At 47.2% G+C, this 17245-nt stretch overlaps 1 long non-coding RNA gene across 2 annotated transcripts in view; it reads right to left on the bottom strand.

Moving 5' to 3' along the window:
- The window catches only part of LOC106039832 (uncharacterized), a 110489-nt gene that overhangs the window by 31295 nt on the left and 61949 nt on the right, over positions 1-17245 (bottom strand). The window contains exons 2-3 of one of the 2 annotated variants that reach the window (XR_007163249.2): positions 9936-10095; positions 560-3929 (exon numbers count right to left, since the gene is read on the bottom strand). This is a non-coding gene — a long non-coding RNA (uncharacterized lncRNA). Of the gene's footprint in view, positions 1-559; positions 3930-9935; positions 10096-17245 lie in introns of those variants that run through there. The other variant, XR_010826180.1, reaches the window with a different exon arrangement.

Genomic DNA, 17245 nt, shown 5'->3' with positions numbered 1-17245 from the left:
ATATTTTGCTTCTAAGGTGGCTGACACTGGAAGTGTTTCCTATTATTTATCCCCATTCTAACCTGCCCACATTCACCAAAAGCCCGCCTCCTGCTCCATATGGAAGGGGAGTAAAAACGGAAAATTCTTTTCCATATGGACAAAGCAGATGTGGCAATAGAATATATATTATAAATAGGGGCTGCTTTAGAGAGTAAATAGCACTAAAACCAGAAAGGATACCCATCAAAATTGTGATGTTATACCATTTACTGGCAAGAATGTAGAGGCTTAATTCTAACTGTGCTCTCTAGATGGTGATGCAGAGCAATTATGCTTTATTTTCCCGAGCATGTAACCTTTGGTAACACTGCGTTCTGAAAAGAGACTGAAAGCGATTTAGCCAGACACGCCACATCTAGATAGCTGCCTACCTCCTAGATGTCAAACAATACATCAATCAACCTTTCCTGTTAAGCTGTTATTTAATTTTCAAGGGATTTGTTTCTTCCCCAAACTAGGTTTTTACTTTATTTACTAAATAATGCAGCTTCAGGGGAAGAGGTAGGAAGGGAAGCAACGTTATTTATTTATTTTCGGAAAGACAAAACATTTGAAGCCAAAACATTTTATTTCAAAAGGATTCAAACTATTCATTGTGCACGTCTCCAAGGAGCTGATCACGTTCTGGTTTCACGATGGCATTTCCATGCCAGAACTGATACATGCATTGCTTTCTAAAAGGGCAGAAGGGCACAACTAACCCCAAAATGGTTTCTTTGGAGGTCGCCAAAGCTGAATTTTCCCCACGTGGGTACAGACGCGCCCTGATCTGACCACGTTAGCCTGTCACAGGGCTGCGACAGGCAGACTGGGATGCTCTTACAGTGCCTCCAGATGAATCCATACGTGTGGCTGAAAACTCTTTCCAGACTCTCAAAGCATCCATGTCCATAGTGGAAATGCCTACTGCAATCTGCTGTGCAGAGAAATTCCCCTCTAACACATTACCTGGCAAAGATTCAAGGAGAGCCAAGTGTTGTTTCATGGCTGAACTAAGGCAGAGGTGCTCTGAAGTAGCTGGATGAAGATGTCAAGGAAGAGGAAAAAGCAGGCTCTCCATCAACGCTGCTGCGGCATTTTCCCCGTGTGCCAAGGGGTGTCAGAGAGATGCTGAAGTCCAGCTTAGGCAAATTCCCCACCATCGTGCAGCACAGCATTTGTGCAAAGGTTAATAATTCCTGGTGCGTTCTGTGAACTCAGCATTTCTCCTGCATTTTAGCTTGATGTACTGCCCTTTTCACCACGAACACATTTCTTCCTCCCTCCCTTCTGCTAATCAGTTTCATCAACACAGCCCCAGGTGAAGAATGGCTTTCGAGATATGTAGACTATGAGACAGAAAGTGTTGCTTAAACCAAATGATAACAGTCAACAGAATCCTATTAATAAGCTACAGAAATTCAGCCATGGCCCAGAATCACAGCTGATGTTAACTGAAATAGCAATGACAATTTACACCAGAAGACAGCCTGGCCTTGTGAGTTTATAAATCTCCATGCTCTTTAAAAACAAAGCCCTAAATCATTTTGCCTGAGAAATGAGAATATCAATTATATTGCTCTATATCCTTCCCTTCTTCACCATAACCATTGATTTGTGCTTCCCTATTTCATCCTAGGATTTCCAAAGACAGCAGGAAATTTATGGCTCCGTTCTATAGAGAGGAAAACCGAGGATCTTGTGAGTTGGTGGTGGGCACCCAGCTGTGGGAGACAGAACCCACCTTCCCCTCCTCGTCATCCCTCCAGAGAACAAATGCTGCTCACGTCACCCCGAGTAACTGAGCCCTTAAAGCCTGAGAGCCCATTTGCAGAGCCAAACTGCTTGACGGTGTCTCAGCAAGTCTAAAACAGCCCCTGTATCTCTTGGTGAGTTTGGAAGATGTCAGCATAAGGTATGATCTTCTCTATTCCCTGCAGTGCACGGCTTTGGGAGAGGAATTGCATACAATTCTGCAGGCACTAAACTTAATCCTTTGCTCCTACACAATGAACAGGTTCTTTAGCGTTGTACGCAGTCTGGTGTTGGACCAGAGCAAAAAAAAAAAAGCTGAATGATTCACGAGAGAATCATTCTGGGAGACCTTTGCTCTCCTGCTGCAGACTGGGACAGGAGCACCCTGACTGCTGGCAAGTTTGTTCTCCAAAAGGTCACTGAAGAGGTTCACAGAGATTAATACATATAAATTCAAGGCGAAGTCGGCCAGTGCCAGGCGTTATCTGGCCTCAGGTGTCACAAGAGCAATGGCTTTGCTTTCCCTCATCCCGAGAGGTGCTGAGCCGCCCTGGGCTGGCGGGGGGGTGACAGCAGGTTTCCCTCCCACAGGACCCTGGCACGGGGAGGGACTGCTTCTATAAAGGTTGCAGTAAAGCACCTGTAGCTGCATTTGATTAAAAGTTGTATTAGCGCTTAGCTCTTGCGTGGCGTTTGCCATCCTGAGACTTGAAGTGATCGACGCAATCAAACCCTGCTTAGCGCGTAAGGAAGCGACTGGCTGAAGGTCATGCAGAGCCTCAGGGGAGGCCAAGGATTAGACCAAGCTCTTTGGCTGAAAATACCACGGAAAATGTTCCTCTTCTTCCCCTCCCAAGTTTTTCCTTCTAATCCTGTTTCTCTGGGTCTGCAGTCGGAAGGGGACTCTTCTGTGCCACCCTCCCCAGCTTCCCGCTAATCTACTGATGTAATCATGGTGACGAATGTCTTTTTGGATCTTCCCTTCTGATCTGAGAGGCGTTTCTGCTGTGCACCCCCCAGGCCTAAGGCAGTAGGTGAGTCAGGGACAGACAATTCTCCCAAACCTCCAAGGTCAGGAGCACACTGGACAAGACAGGGGAAGTACAGCTCCTTCCGTGTAGCACAGCGAGTTGAAACAGCTGAAACAAAAAGTCATCCCATCGCACCATCAGCAAGAAACCACATGGAAAGACTCATTCATCAACTTCTCCATCTTTAAATTAAAAGCAGGGGGTCCTCAACTGCCTCTTTCCTTTGGTGTGCGCCTTTTCTGAAGGCAGAGGGGCAGCCAACACTCCCTGGGCTTCCAGCACCTCCTCTGCAAGATGCTTCTCAGGTTAGAAGAGACTTCCCTTGGTGACCCGGGACCCCAAAGTGACCTCGTGCTCCCCAGATGCAAAGCACTCCGAAGCAGCACCTGATCCCGATGAGGGGCTGCGCTCACTGAGGCACAATTTCAGTTAAAGAAACGAATAAGACAAGCGCCACCGCTCGCCCCATGGTATCGGTCGCAGAGCTGCAGCTCTTTTCTCTGCTTGACGTTGAACTTGGGACAGAGCTGAAAGCACGAGTCTTCCCCTGACGGGAGAACCAATTAGTGCCTTTCAGCTCACTCGACTCCTCCATGTTAGTCAGACGGGATCGCATTCCCTGGAAACTGAAGTACTTCTACTTGACATCAGAAGGCGTTCTCAGCTATAGCAAAACCCATCGTTCCTGTGACCCTAGCATGTTGCCAGCTTACTCCAGCTGAGAAGTTGGTCTGTTGCGCACGTTACTTACAAAACATGGGTTCTTTGGTTTATAAGCTCAAAAATGAAATCAAAGTGAATCACTGCGTTAGGTACAGTTTCATTGTTTTCCCCACGTGCTGCCTTCCCTATGAAAAGTTTAAGGCAACGCTCATTTAAAATATCTCCCTCTATTAAGATCACTCACTGCTGTGACAAGAGAGCAGAATCTGAAGAGGTACATTGCATAATGTGTTCCACAAAGAACGAGTACAATGCATACAGAAAGAGCAGAAATTGTTTGCACTTCGAGGGCTTCAGAAGTATGCAGCAAGAGATGGAAAACCACTTTTGGTATGGAACCTCCTCAGCTCTAGATAGCAAGTAGCGTCGTGTATTCTTAGCAGCGGTTTAAGTTAGAAACTGGAAAGAAAAAACAAAAATGCAAAGATTGAGTTTTTCTGACAATTCTCCCGACATCCTGGCTGGTATAAGGTGTGACAGCAGCTTCACAGCGGATGCTACAAGCTCCTGTCACAGGATGGCTCATCGCAGCTCTTTAAACCCATTCATTGCTGAGATTTCAGCACAGGATTTGGAGGCAGGAATGCCTCCATGTAGGAAATCTCAGGAATGACTGCAGCAAGCCAGAACTGTGAGCCAGGACAAAGCTTAGATGCTGCTTATATCCCCGCTAATGACTGCAGGGGATGTGCCAATAAACCTTTTGCAAAAGAAATGAGATAGCTTCCAGGAATATCTCGAGGATAACAGGCAAGGACAAAACACCTGCAGCTCTGAAGGAGCCTGCAACCAGAGGTGACAACAAAACTGAGTGGACAATAATCATCATTTCTCTCTTCCCATGCTCATTCTGCAAACTTTACAAGCCAAAGGCTTTTTGGCTCAAGCTGCAGAGAGTCGTTACTGGAGATCAACACTGACCGCGATCGCTCCTTATGTACTATCGACACTTCGTGGTAAGAGAACCTCAAAATGGGTGTTGGGAACGTCTAGTTTGTCTTGTTAGCATAGATTTGCCAAATTCTAACCAGCAAACCACACTTATTTTTTTCTCTAAACTGCTAGCAGCCACACAAAGAAAAGAGAGAAAGCCTCAAAGGTTTCTAATGCAGCAGACCAAAAGGGCCAGAGCTAGCGGCTCCAGGGAGGAAGAACACCTTATCTGTCGGCCCAGCTACGACAAGCTTTATCTGGAAATAAACACCCAGGCTGCTGGAGCTACCTGGTGGCACTGAAGGCTCCAACCTTCACCCTTCAGCCAGTGCCCTCGGCTGGGTGGGAGGAAGAGACACTGCGGAGCTGGGGGAGAAATGCTGAGCAATAGCTGCGTGCCTCCTGCCAGGTGATGCTGAGCAGACTGCAGGCTGCACATTTGCTTTCCCCCAAATGAGAAAGCTCTGTTTTGGTTTGTTAGTTGTTGGGTTTTTTTTGTTTTGTTTTGTTTTGTTTTTTTCCTCTTTAGTCTACCGCATAAAAACAAGCCAGGAAAAGAGATATAAATGTCCACAATATGACAAGATTATGCTGCAGAGCTGAGATGTGGGAAAGCAATAGAGGGGAAGATGTACTGGTAAATCTTAATAGAAACCACAACTGATAAACTGTAAGGAACGGGGAAATCTACGCTTACTTCTCACAGCCTTGTTTATGCTAATAAAGGTTTGGTAATGAATTACTGGTAAGTGGCCTCCTTTAGTGGGGAATTATTCAAGCAAGCAGGTGCGGCTTAACAAACATTTATCTTCTTCGGGCTGCAAGGCGCTGCAGGAGACGTGCAGAAGGGACAGCCAGGCACCAGCTCCCTGTCCAGACATCTGCAGCGGGGCGTCAGGAGGGGGAGACACATGCCAGGAACAGCTGGGTGCACATGGGGAGGGAAGGAGGCATCTGCTCAGGCACCCAGCCTGCTTGGTGCAAGAGCCAGCCTCAAGATTCAGCATCCCAAAAAAGACAGCCTTCAAAACCTTGCTGGCCCTGGAAAGCTGGTTTTATCGTGCTGAGAAACCCAGCTCCTGGGCTGCCTGAGGATCAGGAGGAAGGTTTGAAGCCCTAAGGTAGGATGCAGAGATCTGAGTTCTTGGTACCACACCAGGCCCGACTGAGACAGATCTATGATCGCATCTTTCTGGGGCTCCGACTCCACCTCGGTTCCTCTGTTTGCAAAACAGAAAAAAACAGCTTTGCCCACACTGGCAGCTAAATCCCTTTTTTTTTTTTTTTGTGCATGAAAAAGGCTCAGGCACTAACACAGCACTCATCCTTTTAGTTCCTAGATGGATAAATATTCTCACTGCCGCTCTAAGCTGTCACAAGGATTTGTATCTGCCTTCATTACATCCCTTCCAGTCACAGGATAATTACATCCAATGTTGCTTTAAGTCTCAGTGAGCAAAGGAAAATTCAGGAGATTAATCAGAATATTTTTTGTAAAGAGTTCTAAAAATATTCTAAATAGACCAGAAACCCAGATGAGTGGCATCCTCATTTATTACTGAGCCAAGCTTTGGATACAACAATCAATTGACTTGATAGATAACACAGATCTTCTGCCTCTCCTATTTCTTTCTAGAAGTTCTCATTCAGAGCCAGATCAAGATACAATTCTATTATTCTCTCTCTCACTTGCTGGAGTTTATTTTTGGATGTGTGTTTTCAGTATTCTCTCCAGGGGTGTGCTGTTGTCATGATTTTGAATGAGGTTTTTCCTTTCTCATTGTCCCCATCCAGTAATAAAATTTTGGAGCACTTGTTTCTTAAGATGCTGTTCAATTCTGTCCTTCCAGAAGCCTATGATAATGTTGTTGTTGCTTTCGGGGCAGTCATGATGTAATGCAATAGAAATTTCCCATATGGTTCTCAAGGCTTTTTTATTTTTTATTTTTTTAATTTAAACACAAGCCTAGACCTGGCTTTCCATGGCACATAATCTGATGTTTACGAAGCCCTTTAGCAGTTTGCTCCTGGCCTCTTCTGCTCTGACATGACCGATCCCCTTTCCAGACAAAGCAAAGCAGCTTTATCTACACCATCTTTAGGAGTAACTTCGGGAGATTTTTGCCAAGCTAATGTTCTGACCATATCCTCACGTGTTTTTGTCGCAATGGCATAAGTCTAGGGGCTGGGCAGAGCTTGCAGCTGATTTACGTCAAGAGCACAAGAACAAGGCGCTCGTCATTTGCAGCTGGGCCAACCGAGCTGTACGGAGGGATGTAAATATTCCCACCGGAGCAAGCAGCGAGATCTGATCCAGGAAAATTTCAGTGCTTAGATCAGTGTCACTTCAGCTGCTACCAAGAGAGTTTATTACAAATATATAACGCAATAAAATAAGGCAATTGCTTTTCATGGTGTAAATGACCTTGCAAAGGTAAGAGGGATGATAGAAGAGGGCAGTCAATCTCCGTGCCTCGTTGGTGAATTCCTGCTCTGATTCAAAAATTTTAACTCCCGAGGAACTTCGGCTGTCATTTGCTCTCCCTTTGGGCAGCAGTGGTGCAGAGCCCAGGCTGCGAGCTTGTGCCACCTTAATGTCCTCTCCTCACTTGCCCGTGCATTTCCCTTCCACACACAAGTCTCGGGTCTGACAAGCACCGGCAGGAACTGGCTCACAACCAGAGAGGAATTTAAAGCTCCTGATGCACCTGACTGTTCACGGCTGCAACAGAGCCCCTGGGAGAAGTAACTCACTTGGAAATTAAGAAATAAACCAGCACAAGCTCCAGAGGAACCCAGCCTGCAATAGATTGCCTCGGCACACAACGAGCAAAGGGAGTGTAAGATGGGCAAGGCGCCTGCAAGATGGAAATTACATGGGGATAGAGGTAGGTAGCACTGGAGGAAGGAAAGGATATTAAAAACAGAACATCATGATTCAATGCCAAGACTATTAGGAAAGCAAAGGAAATATGCTAGAAAGCAGCATAATCCATATCAGTCACTGGCTGCTGTTCCACTGGGGAAGACTGGAGGTGCCAAGGTTGAAAAGCCTGCCATTCATTATTTTTGATTTAGTGCTGCACAGACAAGAAGAGCTTGCATGATGCATTGGTTGTATATTCTTCTATTGATCTCTCAGACTTCGTTTTCTAAACCCACCATCCATCACCCCCACCAATCCCACTCAAATTCCCCTCGAGGGGAGGCTAAAGAGAAGTGTCCTGTCTCTCAGGGCCACGCTCCAAATGGTTTATGAGCCAAGGATGGATGGGAACTTGGGTTGATCCACTGCCTTTCTGAAGGACTGGCAGCAGTTGCAGATACTACTTTCCCCCTACTAGGGTGGCTCTTCTGAAGGGCAAAAGAAGCCCTGAGCAAGCTGAGCTCCCCAGCCTGCTTGGGTGAGAAACTGATGATGGGAGACGGAGCCCACCTCCAGCTCTTCCACCACTCAACTCATCACTCCACCTCCATGGAAACCAGCTCCGAAAAGACAGCCTCCTCCAGGGGATGGGTGCGCATCTCAGCGCTCTTTTTAGCTTGGCCACAGCCTCGACATGAGGCTTGATAAGGTCACGTCACCTCCCAAACTGCACCGCCCTCGGCTCCTCTCCCCCATTTAGCCCCGTCGTGCACAAGGAGGGGTACAGCAGAAGCAGGAGACAGCTTGCGAAACTAATGCAAGCCCCCAGATACACCCACTTATCTGCTTTCTGCTGGGCTATCTTTGCCAGCAAGTGCTATTTGGGGCCTGTGTTGGTCTGGCTGGGCAGAGGGAGGCTCATGCTACAGGCGGTGGCAGCATCTAGAACTACAGTTAATCTTGAGCAAGATTGGACTGAAAGAGCTGTGTTTTTGTCGTCATAAATTTCTTAGCTCTCAGATGTTAGGATAAGACAATATGGAAGGACAGATTAGCATTCGTCTTTTTTGTTTGTTTTGTTTTGTTTTTGTTTCTTTGGTTGGTTTGGGTTTTTTTTACTCTTTCACCAGGACACTTTAAAACTACCCTTTGGTAGAGAACACACAGCGTCTCCTACAACTCAGCTTTTGTTACCAGCTTCTTATCTAGTCTGTGGAAAGAGCAAGGCCCTTTCATATCATCAGTAGCAAAATACCCTCTACATATCTAATAGGTATTTCTCTGTTGCCCCATCCCAAGCACAAACAAGCCCCGAAGTTTGTACCGAACAAAACTCATGGAAAGCAGCCACGGTTTTGCCCCAGTCAAGGGCTAAAAGAAAACATCACATGAATTGTTTCAGGATTCATCTCCCGCATGTCCAGCTATCATTTTCTTCTGCTGTGCTCTGCCAAACGTCTCCCAAAAGCGTTGATGGCTCTGACAGGCTTGAATCCGTCACCTTAATTCCTACAGAAAATCTGCGAGGATCTTCACAAAAAATTCGCACACAGCTTCTCCCCCGCCCCTTCCTTGTAAAAGATGCAGATGTTAAGAACACAAAGCACTATTCATTTCCTCCCTTTCTGACATTTCAGGTATAAAAAAGGAAGCCAGGTATGAAGGGGATGCGTAGGTTAAGAGCAATCTGTCTGCGCTCAATAAGAGAGGGGGAGAAAAGGAAAAGTGAAATTGTACGTTATTAGATGATCTTCAGTTGCCCTCGCGAAGCAAAGAGCAGCAGCTTAGGAAACAGAGAGAGTTTAAAAACCCTAAATGGCTCCAAGGGAGCAGTGCTCACTGGGGGAGGGAAAAGCATTGCTGTTTAAGAGGTTACATGCCAGGAAATCTCCAAGTTTAGAAGGAAACTGAAGAAGAAATTCTTTTTTTTTTTCTCTCTCTCCAGAAAAAGGTCTTTAGATCATTACACAAATTGGGTCTGGGTTCTGGTTTCTCTGTGCACGGACAAACGCTTCGGAGTCCAGGCAAGCACCAAGCGAGGAGAAAAAAAAAAAAACAGATGTCAGGTGTGCCTTGCCTGGGCCCAGAAACACACAAAGGGTTCAGTGCATCCCGAACGCAGCCAGAAACAACCTTGTCTGGAGGAACAGCCATGACATAAGCTTCAGGTTTAGAAAAAGCAGATCTGTTTACCTCCTACCCAGCAGCTCTGCCATTAACCAATTACTGCGGGGTAGCTCGGAGCAGCACTGCTTGCTGGCTTGCCTGTTGCATTTGAATATTTCAGGGCCTGCAAATGGCAGATAAATTCCCCTGTGGGAAATTGAAGGCAATTAGAATCATTTTAGCAATAGTTCAGAACGGAACTGACCTTTGCTTTCACATGCAGGGGTCCAACAGAGATATAATGTTTAATATTTTTGTATTTGTTGCGGGGGAAAGCTTTCGTTTGCAAGTACCAGAACAACAAATTCGGTGAAAAAAAGAACCGGCGTAAGCTGGGCTTTGGAGAATTGTCTAGGATTCAAGTCCTAGATTCTTGTCTCATCTTTGTCACCGACTCAGTGTGACAGCAATTCTGCCTGGCTCTGACTCACTTTACCCACCTTCAAGGCCTGGCTGACTCACCAGTCCCTCTCAGCTCCCGAGCGAACCCTTCCTTCTGCCCGACGCTTCCCCGCATTCGGCGTTGACACCTTCCCAGCACTCGCAGGCGATTATCAGAGTTTCCACGGAGAATCCACCTTGCCAAGACAGCTGAGAAGCCTGGTGGGAAATCAAATCGTTCAAACGGGGAAGTTCTTTTATTAGGATACAGATTAGGGGTCTTTTCCCAGCCTGCTTTCCCCAGCTGATGCACAAAGCAGCCCTTAACCGCTAGCTGAAAGGCTCGCGCTAGTTTTAAACAGCACTAGCATTTCAGGGGGGACTTTTTTAACACAGCCATCAATGAATACTCTTGTCTACAGCCAGTCAGAACTGGACGGACATCAAAAGCAACTCTTTGCATTTTCCAGCTTACATTTCTTCCTCCCTTTTCCTCTGCTGTTCTGTGCGCCCAGCAGTGCTCCCCAGTCAGCTGTCTAACCTCGGGGTCTGCAGCTACCAGTCAAAACTCTTGGAAGTCTGGCATCACGGGCTTAATACACAAAGTGCTTATTTTTAACACAGACTGATGGCTTTTCTCCTAGATAATGATGATTGATTCTGTTTTCCATCCTTTGTCAAAGCTCGGCACATGCCTAGAATTTTAACTAGCTCTTCTTCTGATACTTCCATGTATCCATCTGTTCCTCTGGATCTCTCATTCTCCTGCTTTAAATAATGAACTTTCCTACAGTCAGAACGATCTATTAATAAATAACAATCTCAGAGATTACACAAGCCAATTAATAGTAAAGCAGCACCAGGAACTGAAGTGATGGATGCTGGTGAATGGGAGAGGTGTGGGAGGGTGGTGGAGCTGCCGATCCTTCCACACACGGGATTAGCACAACTCTACAGCAGACGGGGGGCAAAGCTGTGCAAAAAGGCATCATGAACAAACTCAAGGTAATCAAGCATGCACACATGTGCACGCACACACTGGTATGCAAATTGTGCCCGAGCAACACGAAGGAGGCCGCAGAACCGCGTTAATACCAAGGTCCAAAGCGAGAAGGATGTTATTCGTAGCTACAGCTCAGGCACAGCAAAGTACAGCTCGCTGAGCGCTGGGAATAAAAGGGTATTGATGAGTTTTGCTCCTTCAACATGTTGTTTTAATGTAGCACAAGCTACCTGGCAAAAGAGACAGAAGATATCCTTTAGTATTCCAGCCACTGGGAAAAGCCGAAGCCACGTCAGCCCATTTTTGGTACATACAGCATCCTCCTTTTCTTGCTGTAGAAACTGCCTTACATATCTTCCCTCTAATACATTTCCCTGCTGATTACCCTGCTTTATGCTACAACTGTTCCTCAGCAGAAATCTTGATCTCACGGAAAAGATAAAGTGGAAGCACTGCCTGTGTGCAGAGAAGGCAGGCTGTGTGGATGGAAAAAACAAAACATTATCTTCTCCAAATTGTAAGTAGGCAATTAAGGCCCTGGAGCATTAAAGCCCAGCTCCTCAGCAGGGCTGGGATACCTTCAAGGGAAACTCAAAGTCTTAGTTAAATCAGTTATTTTGGGTTCAGCCTAGAAAAGACTTGGAACACAACTCAGATACCTTGGTTCCAGGCATGAGATCCACATCCTAATACCTTTTATGCTTGCTGCTTAGCTCAGACCTTGCTGTCTCACCTGCCTCACTTCCCTCCAGCTTTAAAACACCAAAAGCTACCTCTCAGCACCTGCTGGGTGGCTTTGCCTCTCCCTCACCTGTTACGCAGACAAGATCCTTCTTTCTGCCACCGTCTCTTCCTCCTTTTCAGCCTCAAGCAGAGAGACCAAGGGCCAAAAAGGCACCAGGGAGGGAAGACTCGTTAAACTGTATTTATGGGAAGGGAGGTGGAAATTGCTGTGGATTGGATGTGTCTTTGTGGTTCTCAGGGTTTTGAAAAGGGAAAAACATAAGTTGCAGAAACCTCTCAGGTGCCAGTGAACGATGGCAGGACCAGCATTAAATGAAATGTTATGGAACACAGACCCACGATGGCCCTACTGCTTGTATGGCTGCAGCCCTGCTAGGCAATGCAAGAAACCCTCCTCCAGCAGAGCAGCCAAGGCCTTGCTAAATCTGCTCTGACCCTTCTCCTATCAACCCCCGCATTTCTGCTCCCATTTTCACCGATACAGTAAAATCCAGCTAAGCCCTTTACTCAGGGCTTTACTCAAACGTTTGCTTCACCTGATGTTAAGCATGCACTTGAAGGTTTATCTGAATGGTTACTGATATCAGTTTACTGTGTTTGCCATCTCAGCTTGTCCCTTTTATTTTCAGTCTTCATTCTTCTGTCCTCTCCTCCTTTCCCTTTCATTCCTCAGTCTAACTCCTGTGGTTTTTTTTCCTTCGTTTCTCCTCCTCTGCCCTTCATAATGACTTAATCTGGCAGGCAGTGTGACAAGCGAATGAATCGAACATGGAGTTTTCCTGCACTCCAGATTCATTTGAAGATTCCTCCCAGATGCAGCTCTAAAGCCCCAGATTCAATTTCCCTTTGACATAATAACAGAATTAGTCTCATATTGTCATACATAAATTACTTGCAAGCCGGGTGCCAAGAGAGAAAGAGAGGAAAAAGAGAGAAGAATAGGATTCAATGGAAGGTGTGACTGTGACAAGCAACAACAGAATAACAATAGGCGACCAGTGGGTGACATCTATCATATCTGACAAACAAGGAGAAAACCATCTCTATATCAAGCGTAAGAATTATTTACCTTCTCCTCTCGGCCCTTGAGCCATTAAACCTTATACTGAGGATTTCTCTGTCTTACAAAGGACGCGCAAAGTCTAAATAACTCTCAGATTGAAAATTATTGTATCTGACTTAGTGCTTTTTTTTTCCTCCTCCTTCCTCACAAGGCACCATTCAGAGAAATAACCCTGCTGCCCTCAGCTGAGGGAAAGAGATGGCTCCTGAGAAAGCCATCGGAGATAAGAGCCAGGCGATGCCCTTCCCATCCCCTGAGCTGGCTGAAAGCCCTCGGCTGCTCCCAGACACCAGCTCGACCCCAAGTGTCTTTTTCTGGGGGCCAGAAGCCGGAACACTGCAGGCAACCACTTCTTGGTGCAAGCTCGGAGCCTCCTGCTCCGGGTGCTGGAGGATGGCCCAGCCTAAGCCATATGGGTTCAGCTCCCACCTGCCCACCACCCACAGCAGGGAGCAGACGAGCAGAGCCAAGCTTGCCAGCACCAGCAGAGCCCACATTCATTCTGGTTCGGGCAGGCAGCATCAGGGGAGTGCAGTGCTCACCTCCACGATGCCTTTAAAGGACTCCTCTTCCTAAAACCACCGAGATTACCCATATTTACTTTTAAAGAGATGCCTCCTACTTCCCAGAAGAGGCCATAAGTTTAATTTCATTACCACAGCTTGCACTCCAAAGCAGAAGCAGCAGCTTCAGGCTTTGCACTGAACGTGCAACTTCCCCACCACCATAGGGAGGCACTTCTGTTACTTCTCCCTTCCCAGACACTTCAACTTCTGGTCAAAGCAGCCTGAACGCATACAAATAAATGGAAGCCTTCACATCAGAGAGGTCTGCCTAGACAATCTGCTATGACTCAGTTACAAACCGACCCCCTCGCTCCTCATCCATATAGCGCACAGAGCCCTCAGCGCTGCACCCAGGGAGAAGGCTTCCAAGCCAGCCGGTGATCTTGATGAGGTGGAAAAGTCACCGTTCTGCGCCAGCCACGGCTCCACTTCGCTTGCCCAGCCTGTGAAATTCATCGTCTTTGCTGGCTGAATTACTGCTGAGAAGAGACTGTCACTGTGTCCACTCCGCTCCCCGCATTTTGCCTAGGGAGCTGGGCAAGGGAGGTGATCAACCAAAGCAGTCCATGGAGCCTTACACTCAAATTCTGAAAAGTAACAACCCACTGCATAAAAAAACGCTTCCCTTTGTCTGCTTTAAACTGATCTATTTTCAATGAGTGCTCGGCTAGTTCTAGCGCTGGGGGAATTGATGAATAGCAGCTCAACTTATCTGCTGTCCTCGTGGTTCTGTAAACCTCTATCATAACTCCCCTCAGCTTTCTCCTTGTCTCCGTATCGCAGGGAAAATATAGTACATTTGGAAAGGTACAAGGAAGGGCAGCTGGAATGACAACTGACAGATGACTGAAATGACAGTTTGCTGTCAGCGTACAGGTGGAGAAAGTTAATGGCAAGGAGACTCAGAGAGGCATCTGGCTTTATCTCAGTACTCAGATGAAGCATCCAATGGTGAAAAACATTTAGAAAATGAGTCTTTTTTTTTTTTTTCCAGTTACGATCGCGGCTATGTTCAATGAAGTTCTAGCCCGTAGATTTTAGGAGGCTGGCAGAAAGATAAACCCCTGAAACTATTCCATTTGTGAGAAGAGGACTAGACGGTACAAATGCAGGGTGATTGATAGGCTTTGGCCTCGAAGCCACTAATTTGAATGCAGCCCAGAGGTTGGACCATGCAGGGGATGCTTGTGAGCATTTTCTGCATGACTTTTTTGGACCAGACAGCCCCCAGCAGACCAGCACACTCGTCTGGAAAGCCTGCCCCAGACATCTGGGCCTATAGAGGGCAGAGAGATGGGTCCTGAGAGAGCTGCCTGGCCCACGCTGCAGTGCCACCGCCATCCAGCAGCCTCCTCACCCAGCCAGGCAGCAGAATTGATGCTGAAAGGCTCAGCCATCAGCCCAGCAGTCCCCCTAGCAGAGCTGCAGGTAGGAAAATAAAGCCAGTTATCGGCGTGGCTCCTTGTCAGACGCAGATGTGAAGCATAAAATACGAACAGCAAGCACCCCACTTGCAGCGCAGGTGATGGGGTGGAGGGCAGACGCCAGCAGCTGCCTGGGCTGTCAGAGGACCTGCTGTCAGCTCAGCTGGGATTAAAGCCGCCGCTCAGGCTCGCCTGTCACAAAGGTAGCACCCAGGACGATGCTCCGGCTCCTGCAGCACATGGGGCTGGCACGGGAGGGCAGCCAGAGCACGCGTGGTGGCGCGGCCCTTCTCTGCCTCCATCTGACCCCTCGCTTCAGAGGCTGTCTGTTCTGCCATGACGCGGAGAAACTGGCCACTCATCGTTTTTAATAGGCATTAGCTGAATGTTCAGGTACGTGCGTAAAGTTATTGAAATATAAGGGGGGAGAAGCAGGCAGAGTTCAGAAACAGAACAACGTTTAGTTGTTAGTTGTGATCCAAACGGGCATTCGGGATCAAAAGGGACAATTTTAAAAGCAGTCAGACCTCCTGTAAAAAATTTACGGAGTTTGATACCACTCTATTGACTTCTCTCAAAGTCCGGGTACCAGAGACTGACTGGATCTCTCTCTGTTGATTCCAGTTCCAGCTTTTCCCAGCATTCTTAATTATTTATTTCATCTCTATCTTTTAGTGTCAGAAGGCAGGAGCTACACCTACCCACAATTTAACTGAGGGAGTCATGAGTGCTTAAAGCCTTTTGTTCACCTACCACTAAAGCACACGATGCTGTTGCAGACTTAGGACAGATTTGGGACTCGGACATCAGCCCCATGGGCCTGAGTGCTTGCAGAACACCAGGTATAAAGAAATGGGATGGTTTGCCTCAAAGAAAAAGTATTGACAAGAATTCCAGGTAATTTTGTCTTTGTCAGTTGAAAGCCCAGGCTGAGACTGAGGCCATGCACTAAACGAGGGAGCAAGCAGAAGACTAGCATGAGAGCAAACAGCAGGTTAAGATAACTCCTCGCCAGGTGTCAGCAACCCAGGCAACACCTAAAGCTTGCCTGCGATGCTTTTTAGGCGCAGTTTTCAGGGTTGATCCAACACAAACTTGCAACTGAGCAAAACGCTGACCGCAAAGCACCCGACGCTTGTGATCGAAGGGTGTATTTTGCCCTGTTCTTTTCCGCCTGCCTTCCTGCTCTGATGTGAGCCCGCACACAGCACTGCTGTGTGCCATTCCCACATCCGTACGCCAAGCGAAGGTGTGCTCAGCAGAAGCCTGAATCGTGCCCAGCAGCACCTGGCTGCAGCCCCGCACCCGGCTCCTTGTCTAGCAAACCGCTCCACGTGCCACCGCGAGCTGACCTAAGCTGAGACAGCCTCAGCCTTTCAAGGAACCTTGACAATCTCATGTCCTCGATTAGGTGGTTCCCATCCTTCTCTTTTGGTCTTTCGGCAGTAAATTGGCAGTTGGAGATTTAATATACAAGGTGAAACGGGGAAGATGTCAGCAAAAGGCACTTGACTGAGCAATTCATAGCAAAGCCGTGAGTACCCACAGGCTGTGCCAGGGCAAAAAAAGGACACTATTATACTCCAGCTGTCAGTCTACTTTGAAGCCCTCCAATTAACTTCGCTTTCTAGGCATGAGCAGCTGACAATGCTCACAAAAATCCTGACACCTGAGTATCACTTCTCACCGGTGCTCCTGTCTGAGGGAGGAGGACGGAGAAAAAGGCCCGGTGCTTTTCTGCTGCTGACATACCCCTTTTGTTGGCTGTGTAAATACGGGCTGCTGGATGACCCCCCTGAATGAAACGAGGAGCCCCGAGTTTATAAACGCCTGGGGGAGGATGTCCAGATCCTATAGCGATGAGCATGAGCCCCGGGGATGCTGAACTTCAAACCAAAGCCAGGCTTTATTTGTCTGTTGACAGAGCGAATGGCTTTGCTGGCCTTTCTAACCCACCTCGCAGACTGCAAAGGTCTCTTTAATCTCGCAGACAGAGGCATCACAAAAACTAGTGGCTTAAAGCTGAAGCTGAAGCCATTCGGGCTGGAAATAGGACAGGTTTTATTTATTTATTTTCCCAGCAGAAAACGCAATAAGCCATTGGAGCCGTTGGCCTAGGGGATGCAGTAGATCGGGTCCCTCTGTCTTCACAGTTAAGTCTGCCCATCTTCACCTTAAAAAATAACCACAAAGCTCTCTTACTCAAGGAAAACTTACAGGCTATGTGGAGGGATTATTGGTACGTGTTTCCTGCCATGGCTACACAGAAGGCCAGAGTACATGATCCTAATGTTCTTTTAGCTCTGCTGCAGAAAATGTAACTGATCTCGGGATCACCCACAGTTTTGGCTCCAGACCAGCTTAGAAAATTCAAGGTTAGCAAATGTGAGCTATGAGAAAAACAGCACTCGCTGTTAGTCCCATAACGTGCGGAGACTGGGGAAGTGTAAGTGGTTATTAAGGTTCGTGACGTTCCTGGCTGAGATCATGGCATATATTTGGGCTGATTTCAGGCCAACTCTTCCCCTACCTCCCGTCCAACACAACTGGAGCACACCTGGGCTGTCTA

Source organism: Anser cygnoides, chromosome 21 (genome assembly GCF_040182565.1).
Source record: "Anser cygnoides isolate HZ-2024a breed goose chromosome 21, Taihu_goose_T2T_genome, whole genome shotgun sequence".
NCBI lineage: Eukaryota > Metazoa > Chordata > Aves > Anseriformes > Anatidae > Anser > Anser cygnoides.
Note: the sequence above shows the minus strand (reverse complement) of the source record. Positions and strands in the feature narration are given on the sequence as shown.